Genomic DNA, 21,078 nt, shown 5'->3' on the forward strand with positions numbered 1-21,078 from the left:
CGGTAGCCCCCGTGCCTGGGCCATTACAAATCAATTAATCCCCCCGTCTGTCTGCTCAGAGAGGCACGCCTGATGCATTTATCCCCCCCCAAATGACGGCTCCCCCGGGGGACCCCGTGCTGGGTAAACAGCGTAAAAAAAAATAATGGTGCTTGATTCTGGCGGGCTCCACTCTCGCTCCGTTAATTGAATGAAACGGAGACGAGATAACGGGACGCGAGCAGGCGGCCGGCTCCCGGGGGGGGGGGGGGGTGGGGGGGGCCCTCTTAGCCACGAGCCATTAACACCAGCCCCTGGCCCCGCAGGCACCCCGACACCCCTCCCTTCTCCGTCCCTCCTCCGACCAGAGATAGTCTCTCACCCGCCTCGTTGATTCAACGCACGCAACTTTCTGGATGCTGGAAATCGACACCTTTTAAAAATTTATATATATATATTTTTTTATTATTGATTTCAGACAGGAAGGGAGAGAGAGAGAGAAACATCCCCGATGAGAGAGAATCATGGACCGGCCGCCTCCTGCACGCCCCTGACTGGGGATCGAGCCCACAACCCGGGCCGGTGCCCTCGACCGGGAATCGAACCCGGGACCTCCCGGTTCCTAGGTCGACGCTCAACCACTGAGCCACACCGGCCGGGCATGGAAATCTATGCTGTTTTTTTTCCTCTCTCACCGTCCTGGCCTGGCAGAAGGAGTAGCTAGAGGGTGTCCCAAAATTCACGCAAGAAGTCATTTTGATAGAAAACTCAGGTTTGTCGTGAAAAATTGTAAATTTTTTATTGATGCGTCAAGGAGACAGTCTAGGGTTTATGGATGGAACAGCACATCGGGTCCATGGCCTCCCCGTCTTTGCTGGCACAGACGCAACGCCGCGGTCTCCATTGGTCTTCCTTGGCCCGGGTCCTGGGCCGTCATTGGTACCTGGTGATGCTGATCGAATCGAAGGGATTGATTGACGTCGAAGGGCAACAGATATCAGAATCTGATTCAATCAACCGAGTCCAATCAGGCTTTTGTTTTTTGTTGTTGTTGTTGTTAATGCTCACGCAGAATTCAAATCTTGCGTGAATTTTGGGACACCCTATATAGAGAGACTAGAGGCCCAGTGCACAAAATGCATGCATGGGAGTGGGGGGTCCCTCAGCCGGGCCTGCACGCTCTGCCATCCGGGACCCCTCGGGGGATGTCCGACTGCTGGTTTAGGTGGGATCGGGCCTAAACCGGCAGCCGGACATCCCTCTCGCAATCCGGGACCGCTGGCTCCTAACCGCTCACCTGCCTGCCTGCCGGCCTGATCGCCCCTAACTGCCCCCCCCCCACCTTCTGGGATGGTCTCCCCACTCAGCCTGCTGTTCAGTCGTTGCGTGAGGGCGTCCGGACCAATTTGCATATCACCCTTTTGTTAGTATGGATTTGTTGCTGTTAATCCTCATCCAAGGAAACGTTTCCTATTGGTTTTTCATTCTTTTAAAATATATTTTATTGGTTTTTTACAGAGAGGAAGGGAGAGGGATAGAGAGTTAGAAACATCGATGAGAGAGAAACATCGATCAGCCGCCTCCTGCACGCCCCCCACTGGGGATGTGCCCGCCACCAAGGTACATGCCCTTGACCGGAATCGAACCCGGGACCCTTCCGTCTGCAGGCGGACGCTCTATCCACTGAGCAACACTGGCCAGGGCTCAATTAATTCTCAGGTCAGAGGTTCTCAACCTTCCTGAGGCCGCGACCCTTGAATACAGCTCCTCAGGCTGTGGGGACCCCCAACCATAACATTATTCTCGTGGCTACGTCATCGCCGTCATGTGGCTGCTGTGACGAATCGTCATGGAAACATCTGATCTGCAGGATGGATTTTCACGGTGACACATCGAACATCACGAAAGCACAGTGATCGATCACAAAAACAATATGTGATTATAGATGTGTTTTCCGACGGTCTGAGGCGACCCCTGTGAAAGGGGCGTTCGACCCACAAAGGGGTCGCGACCCACAGGTTGAGAACCGTTGATATAGATAGATAGATAGATGATACATAGATAGATAGATAGATAGATAGATAGATAGATAGATATGATAGATAGATAGATATGATAGATGATAGATAGATATGATAGATAGATATGATAGATAGATAGAAGATAGATAGATAGATATGATAGATAGATAGATAGATAGATAGATAGATAGATGATAGATATGATAGATAGAAGATAGATAGATATGATAGATAGATAGATAGATAGATGATAGATATGATAGATAGATAGATAGATAGATAGATAGATAGATAGATAGATGATACATAGATAGATAGATAGATAGATAGATAGATAGAAAAATAGATAGATTTGATAGACAGATGATCGATAGATGATAGATAGATAGATAGATAGATAGATAGATAGATAGATAGATATGATAGATAGATAGATAGATAGATAGATAGATAGATATGATATATAGATAGATAGATAGATTAGATAGATAGATAGATGATAGATAGATAGATAGATAGATAGATAGATAGATAGATTAGATAGATAGATAGATAGATGATAGATAGATAGATAGATAGATAGATAGATAGATAGATATGATAGATAGATAGATAGATAGATAGATAGATATGATAGATAGATAGATAGATAGATAGATAGATAGATAGATAGATATGATATATAGATAGATAGATGGATAGATAAGGATGCAGAGAACAGAAACAAACACAGAGAGAGAGGGGGGCTAGAAAGAAAGAGGTATAGAATGGGAGAGAAAGGAAAAAAAAGAAGAAAAAAAGAAAGGAAGAAATAAAGAAAGAAAGAAGAAAGAAGAAGAAAGAAAGAAAGAAAGAAAGAAAGAAAGAAAGAAAGAAAGAAAGAAAGAAAGAAAGAGGATGAAAGAAGAGAGGAAGGGAGGGAGGGAGGGAGAGAGAGAGAGAGAGAGAGAGAGAGAGAGAGAGAGAGACGGGGTCAGTCCCCTCCTGAGTCCCCACGCATCACACGGACAAGATGGGTTTGGAAAACGCCTCCCGGAATCGGTCCCGGGCGCTCAGGACACAGACCCTCACAGCGCCACCGCCCACCCCGACGCGGCCACAGCGAATGCCCGTAAATTAGGCCCATAAATGCCATCTGCGTGGCCATTAGCGGAGACACAATCGCCGGCTTCCCTCTGCTCTTAAGAGGCTCACGCGCCCTCCCTCGCCCTCCCCTCCCCTCCCCTCCTCTGGCCCTCCTCCCCCCCTGATGTCTGTCACCAGGGCCGGACAGACAGACAGACAGACAGCCGCGTGGACAGCCGCACGCTGACCACCCCAACCCTCGAGCTCGGACGATCTGTTTCCTCCTGGTCTGGGGGAATGTGCACGAGTCATGATTGCCCAAACGCCAGCAAAGCCCTTCCCTTGTGCTTCAATGACAAACACGTGTTTTTGCCAAATGTCATCCCCCGAGTGGGGAATCTGGGGCCGGGGAATTCAGATTTCCAGCGTCTCAGATTCCACTGGGTTCGCAGCCTCGAAAGGAAAGGACGTGTAGAAGCTCAACCCCCCCCCCCCCCCAAGGAGATGACCTTGGCAGGTAGGGCCTCGGAGCTGTGAGTGGGTCAGGAGGACGGTCGTACACCCTCTTAGGTGCGGTGCCGGGGGCCTGCAAATTAAAGGGCCGACAGGCAGGCAGGCGAACGGGATCGGTACCCCTTCGACCGCGTGAGGACCCAGCGAGACGTCAGCCACCGAGGAACCAGGAAGCGAGCGGTTACCGGACGATGAATCACCAGGGACGTGGGTCGGTCTTGGACTCACAGCTCCCAGAACTTTGAGAAATAGAAGTGCATTGGGTTAAGCTCTCCTGTCAGTGGGGTTTGGTTGTGAACTAATACTCGTTCCTCCCTTCCTTGGCGGGTTTACTGAGCCATCGCATGACTCAGTCTTGTTTTTTTAAATATATACATTTAGCTATATCTATAGATATAGTATAGATATAGATATAGATATAGATATAGTATAGATATAGATATAGTATAGATATAGATATAGATATAGATATAGATATAGATATAGATATAGATATAGATATAGATATAGATATAGATATAGATATAGATATAGATATGTATGTTTATCCTTTATAATAAAAGCCTAATATGCTAAGTGTTCGGTTGACCAGTCAGCCGTTCAACCAATCAAAGCGTAATATGCTAATGAGATGCTAAGACCACTCATCTGCTCGCTATGACGTGCACTGACCACCAGGGGGCAGACACTCCCACCAGTAGGTGAGCTTGCTGCTGAGGTCTGGCCAATAGGGACTGAGCGAGCCAACCGGACATGCCCTGGAGGCCTCCTGTGGCCCCTCTCCGGCTGGCCAACCTCCTGTGTCCCTCCCCAGCCCTGATCCGGCACCCGTGGGGTCCCTCTGCCTGGCCTGCGCCCTCTCGCCATCCGGGACCCCTCAGGGGATGTCGGAGAGCCGGTTTCACCCCGATCCCACAGGCCAGGCCGAGGAACCCCACGGGTGCATGAATTCATGCACTGGGCCTCTAGTATGTGCGTGTATATATACGTGTGTGTGTGTGTGTGTGTGTGTGTGTGTGTAATCCTCACCAAAGGATATTTTCCCATTGATTTTTAGAGCGAGTGGAAGAGAGAGGGAGAGACAGAGAAACATTGATGTGAGAGAAACCCCTCGATGGGTTGCCTCCTGCACGCGCCCCAATCAGGGCCTGGGCCGGGGATGTGCCCACAACCGAGATCCGTGCCCTTGACCGGAATCGAACCCAGGACCCTTCCGTCCACAGGCCGACGCTCTATCCACTCAGTCAAATCGGCCAGGGCTGTAAATACATTTTTATTGATTTGGGGAGAGAGAGAGAGAGAGAGAGAGAGAGAGAGAGAGAGAGAGAGAGAAACATCCGTGATGAGAGAGAATCACAGACCGGCCGCCTCCTGCACGCCCCCCACTGGGGATGGAGCCCACAACCCAACCGGGAATCGAACCCTGACCTCCTGCTTCCTAGGTCGACGCTAACCACTGAGCCGCACCGGCCGGGCCTGGCTTCTCTCCTTTTCATTCCCAGGATGCTTTTTTCTCATTCTGCAGCCTCTGTCGGGGTTTGGGGTTCGGCGCTGACGGCAGGAGGGGGGGCTCCTATCTCCCAGGCGCGCCCTCTCGCCCTTCAACTCCGGGGGGGAGAAGAGATGCCCAGAGGGTCCGACCTCCCCCGAGCCTGGAGACCCGCCCGCGAACAGAGCGGCGTCCCCTCTTCCACCGCCATCCGTTCGCCCGAGGAGATGTCGGACGGAGCTCGCTCAGCGGAGACACACAGCTCGCTGCCTCCAGGCACAGCCCGGTGGCTCCTGTTTTTAAAAAAGAGAAAAAAAGGGGGAAAAAAATGAAAAGAATTAGACAAAGTAGCAAATAAAATTAGCAACGGTTCGTGAAATGGATCCGTTCGCCCTGGCCGGTGTGGCTCAGTGGGTAGAGCGTCGGCCTGCGGACTGCAGGGGCCCGGGTTCGAATCCCGGTCAAGGGCACGGGCCCGGGTTGCGGGCTCCATCCCCAGTGGGGGGCGTGCAGGAGGCGGCCGGTCTGTGATTCTCTGTCATCATGGATGTTTCTCTCTCTCTCTCTCTCTCCCTCTCCCTTCCTCTCTCTCTAAAAAGAAAAAAAATCAGTAAAATATATTTTTTTAAAGATTTGATTGGTTTCCTGAGTCCGTGAGGTCTGTCCTCTTCCCAGGAGGCTGGGCTCCAGGGCGCGACCCAGGCGGCTGACGGGAGTGGGGGGCGGGGGGGGGGCTCCTTGGTCCGCCAGCAATAGCAGCGCTGATGATGTAGACGTCAGCGCTGTATTTCATTTAACTGAGTCGGTAAACGTCGGGTCACACAGAACAAACCAGTCACCATCTCTATGTATAAAAGGCTAATATGCTAATTAGACCGGGCGACCAGACAACTTCTGGACAGTTGGGGGCGACCAGGCCAGCAGGGGGCCAGTTAGGGGCGACCAGGCCGGCAGGGGGGCAGTTGGGGGCAACCAGGCCGACAGGGGAGCAGTTAGGGTCGACCAGGCCGGCAGGGGAGGGCAGTTAGGGGTGATCAGGCCGGCAGGGGGGCAGTTAGGGGTGACCCGGCTGGCAGGGGGGCAGTTAGGGGCAACCAGGCCAGCAGGGGGGCAGTTAGGAGTGACCAGGCCAGCAGGGGGGCAATTAGGGGCGACCAGGCCAGCAGGGGGGCAGTTAGGGGCGACCAGGCCAGCAGGGGGGCAGTTAGGGGCGACCAGGCCAGCAGGGGAGCAGTTAGGGGTGACCAGGCCAGCAGGGGGGGCAGTTAGGAGCGACCAGGCCGGCAGGGGGAGCAGTTAGGGGTGTTCAAGCCAGCAGGGGGGCAGTTAGGGGCAACCAGGCCAGCAGGCGAGTGATTAGGAGCCAGTGGTCCCGGATGGCGAGAGGGATGTCCGACTGCCGGTTTAGGCCCCATCGGACACCCCCCAAGGGGTCCCGGATTGGACAGGGTGCTGGCCGGCCTGAGGGATCCCCCACCCTCCGTGCATGAGTTTCATGCACCGGGCCTCGAGTCTATATCTATAAAAGCCTAAGATGATATGCAAGTGTCCCCGCGGGAGTTCGACCAGGAGACCGGGAGTTCAATCACGCGCCATGATGTGCGCTGACCACCAGGGGGCAGCGTGGAAGGAAGGAAGGCCCTGGTCAGCCCTGATCGCTGGCCAGCCCTAAGGCTCACAGGCCTCTAGTTTTCAATATGTTTTTATTGATTTCCGAGAGAGGAAGGGAGAGAGAGAGAGAGAGAGAGAGAGGAAGTGAGAGAGAGAGAGAGAGAGAGAGAGATGAATGATGATAGGGAATCATGCATCGTCTGCCTCCTGCACACCCCCCGACTGGGGATGGAGCCCGCAACCCGGGCACGTGCCCTTGACCGGGAATCGAACCCATGACCTCCTGGTTCCTAGGTTGAGGCTCAACCACTGAGCCACACTGGCCGGGCTGAGATGGACGCATTGCCTTTTGTCCGTTACAATGTATCCACACCGATTGCAACAATGTATCCAACCAGTGCCTTTCTTGCGCCTGAGATTGCAACAATGTATCCACTGACGCTGCGATTGCGACAATGTATCCACTGACGCTGCGATCGCGACAATGTATCCACTGACGCTGCGATCGCGACAATGTATCCACGAACACACACACACACACACACACACACACACACACGTGCGTCGCAGGAAAAAAAAAAAAAAACCCAGCCCTTTCTACTCATTTCCCCTCTTCCCCTCAATCCTCCAGTGGCTCCGGAAAAAAAAAAAAAAAAGTTAAGCCTCTTAATTTTATGTTTAAAGGGGGTTGGGGAGGGGAAATAAAAAAAAAAAAAAAAGATTCCAACGCTGAAACCGTGGCTCTTATAAAACCAGGGCACTAAGTAGGACTAAGTCCCCAATAAATGTTGGTTAAGTCAACGCGCGGCATTTACGGGTCCCCAGACCGCCCGGGGTTACGGGCGGGCGCGTTGCGCGTGCGTCTCCAAGTCTGTGCCCAAGCGCGCGCCAAAGTGCGCGCACGTGCGCCCCGCGTTCCAGCGCAGTTCCTCCGCGGGGGCGGGCGTATTCCCATCTATTGGGGGGAGGGGGTGGGACTCGGGGGACAGTTTCCCAAACTCGGGCACCCCAGGCCTCCACCCAGGAACCCCCGTTCTCCCTGGCGCGCGTTTAAAACATGGAAACATTTCGCCAACGTTCAAAGCCACCCACCCCACCTACCCACCCCCTTCTGTTTTCCGTCTCCATCTCGCTCTTCATGGCGCCTTGGATGTATATAGGGGGTCCCCCCCCACCCCGCCACCACCCCCCCAAAAAAATGTGTATCCGCTTTGAATGGTGATAAAGTCCGTGTTTATGCACATACAGTTCGTTTTCAAAATGGGAAAGAATCTACAGAAATGAATATATATATATATACACATACATAGATATATATATTTAATGAATATGTATATATTGCAATCAAATAAATGCATACTTCATTATTTATACATAAAAAATGCAAGTGTTATTTTAGGGTTTTTTTTAAATGTATTTTATTGATTTTTTACAGAGAGGAAGGGAGAGGGATAGAGAGTTAGAAACATCGATGAGAGAGAAACATCGATCGGCTGCCTCCTGCACACCCCCCACTGGGGATGTGCCCGCAACCCAGGTCCATGCCCTTGACCGGGAATCGAACCCGGGACCCTTCGGTCCGCAGGCCGACGCTCTATCCACTGAGCCACACTGTCCAGGGCTGTTGCTGGTTTTATGCCATAAACTCTGTTTTATGTATCCCCGTCAAAAAAAAAAAAGGCCTGGTGGCCGCCTTTGGATAAATGTTCTTTGTTCAAAGCTTTCTCTGGCTTCCCCCTTGATTTCTAATCAGTTAACCCTGAAAAGGAATGAAAGGGAAGTGAGTTGCCCGGCTGGTGTGGCTCAGTGGTTGAGCGTCAACCTATGAACCAGGAGGTCACGGGTTCAATTCCCGGTCGAGGGCACAGGCCCGGGTTGCGGGCTCCATCCCCAGTAGGGGGCGCGCGGGAGGCGGCCGGTCCATGATTCTCTCTCATCATGAATGTTTCTCCCTCTCTCTCTCTCTCTCTCTCTCTCTCTCTCTCTCTCTCTCTCTCTCTCTCCCTTTCTCTCTGAAATCAATAACATATATACAGCTATACTAATAAAAGGCCAGGTGGTCCTTGCACCCTCTCGCGACGCCCTCATGTCATCACAAGATGGCCAGCAGGGGAGAGCAGTTGGGGGCGATCAGGCCGGCAGGGGAGAGCAGTTGGGGGCGATCAGGCAGGCAGGGGAGGGCAGTTAGGGGCGATCAGGCCGGCAGGGGAGGGCAGTGAGGGGCGATCAGGCCGGCAGGGGAGGGCAGTTAGGGGCGATCAGGCCGGCAGGGGAGGGCAGTTAGGGGCGATCAGGCCGGCAGGGGAGGGCGGTTAGGGGCCATCAGGCCGGCAGGGGAGGGCAGTGAGGGGCGATCAGGCCGGCAGGGGAGGGCAGTGAGGGGCGATCAGGCCGGCAGGGGAGCAGTTAGGAGGCAGGGGTCCCGGATTGTGACAGGGATGTCCAGCTGCCTGGGATTGTGCCTTAACCGGCAGTCAGACATCCCCCGAGGGGTCCCGGATTGGAGGGGGTGCAGGCTGGGCTGAGGGACACCCCTCCTCCATGCACGAATTGCATGCACCGGGCCTCTAGTATACACATATGCACACACACACACACACACACACACACACAGACATAAATGAGGGCCCCACACACAAGGACTTTGGCTAAAACCCGTCCTCAGCCTCCGGCCCGCAGGCGTCCTCTGGGCGTGAATTTACGGCCGTGGGCGGGAGCCGCGTGTACTCACGCCGTAAATCCGTCGCCCCCGGAATGACGGTTTTGCAAACAGGCCTCGGTCATTCATCAAATCCAGGGCCCAGCGGACCCCCGGTCGGAAAAAAGATTTACAACCTACGTGTGCGTGTGCGTGTGTGTGTGTGTGTGTGTGTGTGTGTGTGTGTGTGGCCATAAATCTACATGAGGGAGGGGCTTCCGACACAATTAAGCTGATGTCTTTCTCTACTTTTTCTTTATCTTCTGATTTAAATTCTTTATTGTTGAACGTATATCCACAGGACGACGATTGAAATCTCTTCTGGGAGCCGAATGTTTTTAAACTTAAACTATACAGGCAGGCCCGTTGCGATTGACGCAATGAGGGGACGCCTCCGGCTTAGGAAGAGCCGCGCTCAAGGGGCCGGAGAGCCGCGGGCGGCTCGCCAGCCGCAGTCTGCCGACCACGGTCCTAGCCTGTCCCCCTTCCCCCCACCCCCCATGGGCCCCTCCCCACCCACCTGCTCCCACCCCTCGCCCCCCGACTGTCTGCATCCCTGGCTCATGCTCCTATGCACGCTTCCAAGCCCTTTGGTTGACCTCTGACCCCTTCCCCACCCCCGGAACCCTCCCCCCCACTACCCTCCAGGGCTGTGGATCTGCTTTGTTCCAGAGCAACCTCAGGAAGCCCTGGCCGGTGTGGCTCAGTGGCTAGAGCGTCGGCCTGCGGGCTGAAGGGTCCCGGGTTCGATTCCAGGTCAAGGGCACGTGCCCAGGTTGCAGGTTCCTCCCCCCCCCACCCTTCCGCCTGGGCCCTGGTCGGGGTGCGTGCAGGAGGCAACCCATCGATGTGTTTCTCTCACTTTGATGTTTCCCTCTGTCCCTCTCTCTCTCTCTCTCTCCCTCTCCCCTCCACTCGCTCTAAAAATCAACGGAAAAATATCCTCAGCTGAGGATTAGGCAAAAGAGAGAAAAGAAAGTGCCCAATGCAACCAGAGGAGACGGGGTCCCCCCCCCCCGCAAGCTGGGGTTAGTGCCGTGTGCCAAGTGGGGACAGCTCCAGCCCCAGCAGAGAACTCGGAAATGGTCACCGACAGAGCTGATGGCAGAACGGGCCCTCATGACCTTCTCCTCTCCCAAGGTCACACCTCCCAGCATGAATGGAATCTGCACACGTGCATAGAATCTACAGGTGTCTGCTCACACTCAGGTCACCCGTACACCTCTATGTATGTGCATAGAATCACTCATGCCCAGACCACCTGTACACCTCTATGTATGTGCATAGAATCTACAGGTATATGCACATGCCAAGGTCACCTGTATCTACATACATGCATAGAATCTACAGGTATATGCTCACACCCAGGTCACCTGTAATTATCTGCATCTGCATAGAATCTGTGGGGATTTGCACACACCCAGGTCACCTGCACACATGTATGTGCATAGAATCACTCATGCCCAGGTCACCTGCACACATGTATGTGTGTGCATAGAATGGCTCATGCTTGTGTCACCTGCACATGTGTGTGCATAGAATGGCTCATGCCCAGGTCACCTGCACACATGTATGTATGTGCATAGAATCGCTCATGCCCGGATCACCTGCACACATGTACGTATGTGCATAGAATCGCTCATGCCCAGGTCACCTGCACACATGTATGTATGTGCATAGAATCACTCATGCCCGGATCACCTGCACACATGTATGTGTGTGCATAGAATCGCTCAGGCCCGGGTCACCTGCACACATGTATGTATGTGCATAGAATCACTCATGCCCGGATCACCTGCACACATGTACGCATGTGCATAGAATCGCTCAGGCCCGGGTCACCTGCACACATGTATGTATGTGCATAGAATCGCTCATGCCCGGATCACCTGCACACATGTACGTATGTGCATAGAATCGCTCATGCCCAGGTCACCTGCACACATGTATGTATGTGCATAGAATCACTCATGCCCGGATCACCTGCACACATGTATGTGTGCATAGAATCGCTCAGGCCCGGGTCACCTGCACACATGTATGTATGTGCATAGAATCGCTCATGCCCGGATCACCTGCACACATGTACGTATGTGCATAGAATCGCTCATGCCCAGGTCACCTGCACACATGTATGTATGTGCATAGAATCACTCATGCCCGGATCACCTGCACACATGTATGTGTGTGCATAGAATCGCTCAGGCCCGGGTCACCTGCACACATGTATGTATGTGCATAGAATCATGCCCGGGTCACCTGCACACATGTACGTATGTGCATAGAATCGCTCATGCCCAGGTCACCTGCACACATGTACGTATGTGCATAGAATGGCTCATGCCCGGGTCACCTGCACACATGTATGTGTGTGCATAGAATCACTCACACTCAGGTCACCTGCACACATGTATGTATGTGCATAGAATGGCTCATGCCCGGGTCACCTGCACACATGTACATATGTGCATAGAATCGCTCATGCCCAGGTCACCTGCACACATGTATGTATGTGCATAGAATCGCTCATGCCCGGGTCCCCTGCACACATGTACGTATGTGCATAGAATCGCTCATGCCCGGGTCCCCTGCACACATGTATGTATGTGCATAGAATCTATAGGTACCGACATGTGTGCCAAGGGTTTTAGGGGTCGGCCCTGCAAATGGCCAGTGGTATCCGCACGCCTCACGGTACCTCCCTGTGCCCCGGGCAGCCTGGCTCAGGTGTGGGCGGTGCAGGCACAGGCCTGGACGGGAGCCCCCACCCCCCTCCCCTGGCCAGCCAGCCGGCGTCGATCCGGCCGAGCCGATGTGACCGGCGGGAGCCCTCCTGTCCCCGCTCTCCCCCGATGAGCGACGACCCCATTCACCACCCTGAACTCCGACCCCCCCCCCCCCGTCCGGAGACGGATAGATCCTCATCTCACCGGCGCTATTAACACGATTCATTTCGCCAGGCGTCCCGGGCGCCGGCAATCGCTGCGTAATTGGCCGTCGAGGGGAGAGATAAAGAAGGTGGCCCTGGCCTGGTGATTATGGTATCGATTTTCAATGACCCTCCCGGCCTCTCTGAGCGGGCGACACGTCATGGGTGTGAGCGGAGATGGCCACACATGGGGGGGGGGGGTCGCGGTGTGACGCTGATACACACGGTCACCCTTGCCTGGTCCCTGTTATCTGCACGGACGAGAATAGCTGTGATGTCAGCATCCCACACGGAGGCTGTCTGTGTGTGTGTGTGTGTGTGTGTGTCTACCCAAGGGAATTTCCCATTGATTTTTTAAAAATATATATATATATTTTATTGATTTCAGAGAGGAACGGGGAGAGGGAGAGAGAGATAAAGACATCAATAGTGAGAGAGAATCGCGCCCTGGCCGGTGTGGCTCAGTGGATAGAGCGTCGGCCTGCGGACGGAAGGGTCCCGGGTTCGATTCCGGCCAAGGGCGTGGACCTGGGTTGCGGGCACATCCCCGGTAGGGGGCGTGCAGGAGGCGGCTGATCCATGTTTCTCTCTCATCATCGATGTTTCTCACTCTCTGTCCCTCTCCCTTCCTCTCTGTAAAAAAATCAACAAAATATTTTTTTTTAAAAAATAATGATGATGAGAGAGAATCATGGACCGGCCGCCTCCTGCACGCCCCCTACTGGGGATCGAGCCCACAACCCGGGCCTGTGCCCTTGACCGGGAATCGAACCCGGGACCTCCTGGTTCCTAGGTCGACGCTCAACCACGGAGCCACGCCGGCCGAACCCCAGCTCTCTCTCTCTCTTTTATCCTCCATCCACACCTCCTCCTGGAAGCCCCCCTGGATTTCTCTCTGAAGCAGCCCTTTGTTTGAGCCGGGAGCTGCTGTAAGAGTTTTCGTGGATGCCTGGCAGGAAACGGGGGGGTTCGGGGGGGAGAGATGGAAAGATTTATGTCCCTGGCGGGGTTTGCGTAGATCCCCCCCATAAAACTCGCCCCGGGGGGAACTTTGATCTCCCGCACGCCCCTCTCCTGTTACTCAAAACCGTGGCTATTAGGGAGCATAAAGGGGTCCCTTGAAACTTGGACACGGGTACCCCCGGCCGGTCCTCTCGGGGGGACGCTGTGCGGGGCAGGGATTGGGGGGGGGCGGACATTTGGTTCCACTTTGCACAAGTGGTTCAAGCCCATCACCTCCGTCCACACGGGCTGCTCTGTGAGGCAAAATGGGTTTTATTTTATTTTTGGTTCATTTTTACCTGCAGATATTTTTACACTGATTTTTTTTTAGAGAGAGAGAGAGAGAGAGAGAGAGAGAGAGAGAGAGATTAATGCGTTGCCTCCCACATGCACCCCGACCAGGGACCAGGGATCAAACCTGCAACCCAGGTCCACGCCCTGGACCGGGAACCGAACCCGGGACCCTTCGGTCTGCAGGCCGACGCTCTATCCACTGAGCCACACCGGCCAGGGCTGCCCTCTCCCTCCTCTTCTCTTCAGGTTTGGATTTAACGGACGTGTGTCTGATTTGTGGCATCACACATGGACACACACAATGGGGTGCGGGGGGGGGGTGAGGGCCGGGGGATGGGGGGGATGGGAGCGGGCTAGACGGGGTTCGTGGGAGGAGCAGGGGACGTAGGTAGCGACGTTATTTACGACAACGAGAGGCCCGGTGCACGAAATCCGTGCATGACGGGGGGGGGGTCCCTAAGCCCGGCCTGCACCCGCTCCAATCTGGGACCCCTCGGGGGACGCCCGACTGCCGGGATCGGGCCTAAACCGGCAGTCGGACTTCCCTGCTGCAATCCAGGACCGCTGGCTCCTAACCGCTCGCCTGCCTGCCGGCCTGATCGCCCCTGAGCACTCTGCCGGCTCACCCCCAACTGCCCTCCCGTGTCGGGATGCTCACCCCCAACTGCCCTCCCCTCCTGGCCTGATCGCCCCTAACCGCCTCTGCCGCGGCCCCACCGCACGTCGGAAGGTCTCCCGGCCTGATTAGCATACCGCCCTTTTATTAGTGTAGATGCTAGAGGCCCGGTGCATGAAATCCGTGCACAGATGGGGTCCCCCGGCCTGGCCGGTGATGGGGGCCAATCAGAGCTGGGCAGCCGGGGCGAGGGGCCGCGGGGGATCGGCCGTGGGAGCGCACTGACCGCCAGGGGGGGCAGCACCTGCATTGAGCGTCTGCCCCCTGGCGGTCAGTGAGTGTCATCGCGACCGGTCACCCGGTCGCTTACGCTTTGAGAGAGAGAGAGAGACAAGACAGCCGAGCTCGGCACACAGCCCAAGTGCCCATCAGCAGGCGGGCGGATGAAACCGCCGTGGTCCATCGACACCGTGGAATAGTACGCAGCCCTGAAAAAGGTGGGATCTCTTCGCCTTTGGGACGGCAGGGAGGGGCCTGGAGAGCGCGATGCTGAGAGACACAAGCCGGTCAGAGCGAGACACGGATCCCATCATCTCGCTCCTACGAGGCATCGAATGAACCGAACAAACCGATAAACAAAATAGACCCAGAGACGTAGACGCACCGGACAGAGTCCGGGATCTCAGAGGGAAGGCGGGGCAGGGCGGGCGGGTGGGAAGAGATGAACCAATGACCTTGTATGCGTCACCTGTGGACACGGACAATAGCGGGGTGCAGGCCTGGGCTTGTGGGGGGGACAGGGGCGGGCTGCAGGGGGCCCATGGCGGGGGTGGGGAAAGGGGATATAGGTCATAATTTCAACAAAAAGGGATTTTTTTTTTAAAAAAAGGCAGAAAGCAGGCAGCCCAGACTTCAGGCAAGCGTGGTATGTAGTTCTCATTACCTGCTAATAGGAGGGGGGACCCCAAGGCCCTTGGGCCTGGGGGGTGGGGGACGACGGGGGGAGGGCGGGGACTGGGGGGGGGGTGGTGGCTCCAGGCCCAGCCGATGTTTGCGTTGTATTCAGGGGCGACACTTCAAAGCCAGCCCTGGAATTGTGAGCTCTGCTGCAAGGCCCCGGCTTCATCCCTCCTAACCAAGATTTAATGAATTTTTATTAGAAAGGTATGTGGGCGCTTAAGTCTTCTTTTTTCTTTTCTTTTCCCTCCAGAGGCAGGCGGGAGGCCTGTTTGGCCTGGCATGGGGGGGGGGGGCCCTGTGTGTTTTCATATCGGGTCGGGGAACCCCCGGTGCAGGCGGGAGCCAGGAGGCTGGCTGCCAAGAGCTGGGCCCGGCCGGCGTGGCTCAGTGGTCAGAGCGTCGACCTAGGACCCAGGAGGTCAGGGTTCGAGTCCCAGTCAAGGGGCGCACAGGCCCGGGTGGCGGGCTCCATCCCCAGTCGGGGGGCGTGCGGGAGGCGGCCGGTCCGTGATTCTCTCTCATCCTGGATGTCTCTCTCTCTCTCTCCCTCTCTGACAGCAGGGGGGGGGGGGGGAAGTATCTATAATAATAAAAGCATCATCTATGCTAATTAGGCTGAGCAGCCGAACGACCTTCCGGGCGTCCGTCCGGACGAAGCCGGGCCCCTCGTTTCAGATAAAAAAATAAAATAAAATAATATCGAACGCCAACTGTCGCTGGAACACATTTCCCACAGAAAGGGCGGGGGGCCGGGGGGAACGTTTTGACAGATGCCTGAGACGGTGGCACGAATGAGCTCATTGCCTCTCATCATCACCCGGGTCCCCGAAACCACTCAGAAAAGCCCCTCTCGCGCCCCCCCCCCGCCCCCCCATCCAGATTCCGAAACAGGATACGGCCCCCACCCAGCCAGCCGGCCCGGCTCCGTCAGCGGACGGTCAGGCCGACGGCGTTCGCCCAAAGCCCTGAGGTCAGGGGCCAGGCCCCGGTGGGATCCGCCTGGAGGTGACGAGACACGGCCCATACGCCCCATGTCCCCCCCAACACACACACACCTGCCCCCGTCATGCGTTTGGACTCTGTCTTCAAGTCTCCATCCCCCCCTAATCCCCCCCAAAAAAAACGCCCTGTCCCCCAGCCCTCAGGAGAGGAATCTAACTGTGTGTTTTGCAAATGGTTCTCGAGGGAAATGCGTGTACTGGGGGCCTAGGTCGGCTTTCAATGGGTTTTTTTTTTTTGTGGGTTTTTTTTTCCGGCAATTCTGCACCAGCTGTAAGGCGAGATGAGAGGGTACGTGTCAGGGGGACCCACCGGGCCGCGGCCGGTCTTGTCTTTCGCCGGCAAAGCCGCCTTCTGGCACGTTTGCCGGTCGAGGGTTAAGGCCGTCGGATTTTTATCTGCGGGGCCAACACTTGGCTACTTGTCTTTCTTCTTAAATTTTTATTTGATGTCAGAGAGGGAGAGAGAGGGAGAGAGAGAGACATCCACGAGGAGAGAGAATCACGGACCGGCCGCCTCCTGCACGCGTCCCGCCTGGGGTTCGAGGCCGCAACCCGGGCCTGTGCTTTTGACCGGGAATCGAACCCGGGACCCTTCGGTCTGCAGGCCGACGCTCTATCCACTGAGCCACACCGGCCGGGCTGACCTTCTTTCTTTTAATCCTTATCTGAGGACATGTTTTCACGGACTTGAGAGCGAGGGGGGGGGGAGAGGAGAGCGAGTTTGGGGGGACCCTCCCCGTAACTCAGTCCCTGTCCGCAGTGGCTTGCTTAACCCTCAGAGTCAGGAGGATTCTTGCTTCATGTTGTTTCTGAGACACAGACGGCCCTCGCTGACGCCCTCACTCACACACACGCACACGCACACACACAGACAGACACACAGACACACAACAGACACACACACAGAGACACACACAGACACACACAGAGACACACAGACAGACACACACAGACACACACAGAGACACAGACACACACAGACACACAGACAGACACACACAGACACACACAGACACACACAGAGACACACAGACACACAGACACACACAGACACACACAGACACACACAGACACACACAGACACACACACACACACAGACACACACACACACAGACACACACAGACACACACACAGAGAGACACACAGAGACACACACAGACACACACAGACACACACAGACACACACAGAGACACACAGACAGACACACACAGACACACACAGAGACACACAGACACACAGACACACACAGACACACACACAGAGAGACACACAGAGACACACACAGACACACACAGACACACACACAGACACACACAGACACACACACAGACACACACAGACACACACACAGACACACACACACAGAGACACACACAGACACACACACAGACACACACAGACAGACACACACAGACACACACAGACACACACAGAGACACACAGACACACACACAGACACACACACACAGAGACACACACAGACACACACACAGACACACACACAGACACACACAGACACACACACAGACACACACAGACACACACACAGACACACACACACAGAGACACACAGAGACACACAGAGACACACACAGACACACACACAGACACACACAGACAGACACACACAGACACACACAGACACACACAGAGACACACAGACAGACACACACAGACACACACAGAGACACACAGACACACAGACACACACAGACACACACACAGAGAGACACACACAGACACACACAGACACACACAGACACACACACAGACACACACAGACACACACACAGACACACACAGACACACACACAGACACACACACACAGAGACACACACAGACACACACACAGACACACACACAGACACACACAGACACACACACAGACACACACAGACACACACACAGACACACACACACAGAGACACACAGAGACACACACACACACAGACACACACACAGACACACACATACAGACACACACACACAGACACACACACAGACACACACACAGACACACACACAGACACACACACACAGACACACACACAGACACACAGACACACACAGACACACACAGACACACACACAGACACACACACAGACACACACAGACACACACACAGACACACACAGACACACACACAGAGACACACACACAGACACACACAGACACACACAGACACACACACAGAGACACACACACAGACACACACACAGACACACACAGACACACACACAGACACACACAGACACACACACAGAGACACACACACAGACACACACAGACACACACAGACACACACACAGAGACACACACACAGACACACACACAGACACACACAGACACACACACACACACAGACACACACACACAGACACACACACACAGACACACACACAGACACACACAGACACACACAGACACACACAGACACACACACACAGACACACACACACACAGACACACACACACAGACACACACAGAGACACACACAGACACACACAGACACACACAGACACACACACACAGACACACAGACACACACACACACACACACACACACACACAGACACACACGCCGTCCACTGAGAGGGCACGGCTCCCTGCAGCCGGTGGGAGGCCGGGGGCCTCAGGAATTCCTTTCGTGCGGAGAACATTCCGTTCATTTCACGCGCTGGGCGGGCGGGCGGGCGGGCGGGCGGGCGAGACGCTGCTCAGGCCGAGGGCCGGTCCCGGCGGGTGGAGGTGGGGGGCTGGGGTGCGGACAGCCGGAGGGACCCCCCCAAACAGAATGCATTTCTTTAGGGGTCCTCCCGCCAAGGGGGGGGTGGAGGCTGGTGGGAACGGGGCCGGCCGTGAAGATGATGCAATGATGATCTCTGTGAACGTGGCCTCAAGGGACGTGCGTATTATAGCCCAGTGGCCGGCCAACCGCGGCTCGGGAGCCACCTGCGGCTCTTGGGCCCCTGGAGTGTGGCTCTTCCTCAGCCTGAGGCGTCCCCTCATGAAGTGAATCACCCTGGACCTGCCTGTATAGTTCAGGCTTAAAAAATGTGTGCAGGAGGCAACCCTATCGATGTGTTTCTCTCTGTCTTTCCCTCTCTCTACCACTCTCTCTAAAAAATCAATGAGGCCCTGGCTGGTGTGGCTCAGTGGATAGAGCGTCAGCCTGCGGACTGAAGGGTCCCGGGTTCGATTCCCGGTCAGGGCACAGGCCCGGGTTGCGGCTCGATCCCCAGTGGGGGGCGTGCAGGAGGCAGCCAGTCCATGATTCTCTCTCATCATGGATGTTTCTCTCTCTCTGCCTCTCCCTTCCTCTCTGAAATCAATAAAAAAAAATTTTTTTAAAAAAAAAGAAAAAACTCTTACTATTTGTGCAAATAGTAAGGGTGATTCTGAGCGAAATAAGCCAGATACGGAGAAAGACACGTATCCCAGGATCTCGCCTACTTGTGGGGACCGAATGAACCCCAATAAACTGACGAACAAAATAGAGGCGGAGACAGAAAAGCATCGAACGGACTCAGAGGGAAGACGGGGGTGGGGAGGTGGGTGGGAATCGATCAGCCAGAGACCTTGTGTGCGTAGATGCATCCCCCGTGGGCACAGACAATCGCGGGGTGAGGGCCTGGGGTGGGGGCCGGGGCCGGGGGCAGGGGTGGGCTGGCGGGGGCACAAGGGGGGGAAAAAAGGAGAGGACGTCGGTAACTCTTGCCACCATGAAAGTATAAAAAAAAATAAATTAAAATAAATTAATTTTTTTAAAAAATAATTGCCCACAAGCCTCGACGCGGGTGGTCCGGGCGCCCGAGGGCCGTCGAGAGCCATTTCCACCCGCCGGCTTCAGGCGCTCACACCCCATTCAGCTTCCTGAGCGAGTGAGCGACGAAGTCATTGCAAGGCCTGTGTGTGCGTGTGTGCGCGTGTGTGTGTGTGTGTGTGTGAATCCTCCCCAGAGGATATTTTTTCCACTGATTTTTAAAAAAATATATTTTATTGATTTGTTACAGAGAGGAAGGGAGAGTGAGAAACATCGACGAGAGAGACACATCGATCGGCCGCCTCCTGCACACTCCCTACTGGGGATGTGCCCGCCACCCAGGTCCATGCCCTTGGCCGGGAATCGAACCCGGGACCCTTGAGTCCACAGGCCGACGCTCTATCCACTGAGCCGAACGGGCTATGGCCGTGAAAATCCTTTTAAAAGAACCATCGAGGCCCTGGCCGGGTAGCAGAGTTCGGGGCAGCGGCGAAAATCCTGACACCCCAAGGTTGTGGGTTCGAATGCTGGTCGGGGCGCATGCAAGAATTAACCAAGGAATGGGTCCATCGGTGGGACAGTACTCCAATCTCTCTCTCTCTCTCTCTCTCTCTCTCTCTCTCTCTCTCTCAAAAATGAATAAATTAAAAATTTAAAAGAACCACAAAAATAAAATAAAATAAATTAAATAAAATAAAATAAAATAAAATAAAATAAATAAAATAAAATAAATAAAATAAAATAAATAAATAAAATAAAATAAAATAAAATAAACAGTGTCCCGGTCCACGCAATGTCGGCAAGCCCGGCCCATAAAAAAAAAAAAAAAATCAGCCAGAAATTTAGGGTGACTCGGTGCAGGAGGCAACCCATCGATGTGTCTCTCCTACGTCCATGTTTCTCTCCGTCTCTCCCTCTCTCTCCCGCTCGCTCTAAAAATCAATGGGGGGAAAAAAATGCTTGATAAGGATTCACAAAAATAAAAATAAAATAAAATAAATTCGGAGTGAGCGCATTATGTTTTGGGGGAATTTTTGTTATTCCTTTAAATATATATATTTTTTATTGATGTCAGAGAAGACGGGAGGGGAAGAGAGAAACATCAATGACGAGAGAGAATCATGGACCGGC

The 21,078-nt window shown here is 54.4% G+C and overlaps 1 non-coding gene across 1 annotated transcript; it reads right to left on the reverse strand.

Moving 5' to 3' along the window:
* Window positions 1-556: 556 nt before the first annotated feature.
* Window positions 557-635, reverse strand: TRNAP-AGG (transfer RNA proline (anticodon AGG)). The gene has a single exon. It is a non-coding gene; the product is annotated as a tRNA-Pro (tRNA).
* Window positions 636-21,078: the final 20,443 nt, after the last annotated feature.

Source organism: Myotis daubentonii, chromosome X, assembly GCF_963259705.1.
Source record: "Myotis daubentonii chromosome X, mMyoDau2.1, whole genome shotgun sequence".
In the NCBI taxonomy this organism is placed as follows: Eukaryota; Metazoa; Chordata; class Mammalia; order Chiroptera; family Vespertilionidae; genus Myotis; species Myotis daubentonii.